Below are 308 nucleotides of genomic sequence, written 5' to 3' on the forward strand. Positions count from 1 at the left end.
TCCCGTCCTTCCCTTTTTTTTTCTTTTTTTTTTTGAGGTGAGGTCTACTGTGTCGCCCAGGTTGGTCTCAAACTCCTGGCCTCAAGCGATCCTCCCACCTCAGCCTCCCCAATAACACGCCCCACGCCCAGCTCTCCTTTCTCACCAGGATTGTGAAATAAGCCTAGAAACTTCGTCCCAAGGGCACCTCAGCTTCCCGGGGCCTTTCTGACCTTCCAGTTCTCCAGGATCACTGTGTGGCCTTGGGCAGCTGTCCCACCCTCTCTGGTCTCATTTCCCTCACCTGCAGAATCAGAGGATGGGAGCAG

Source organism: Carlito syrichta, unplaced genomic scaffold (assembly GCF_000164805.1).
Source record: "Carlito syrichta isolate Samal-C Ts95f unplaced genomic scaffold, Tarsius_syrichta-2.0.1 Scaffold169018, whole genome shotgun sequence".
NCBI classification, from domain to species: Eukaryota; Metazoa; Chordata; class Mammalia; order Primates; family Tarsiidae; genus Carlito; species Carlito syrichta.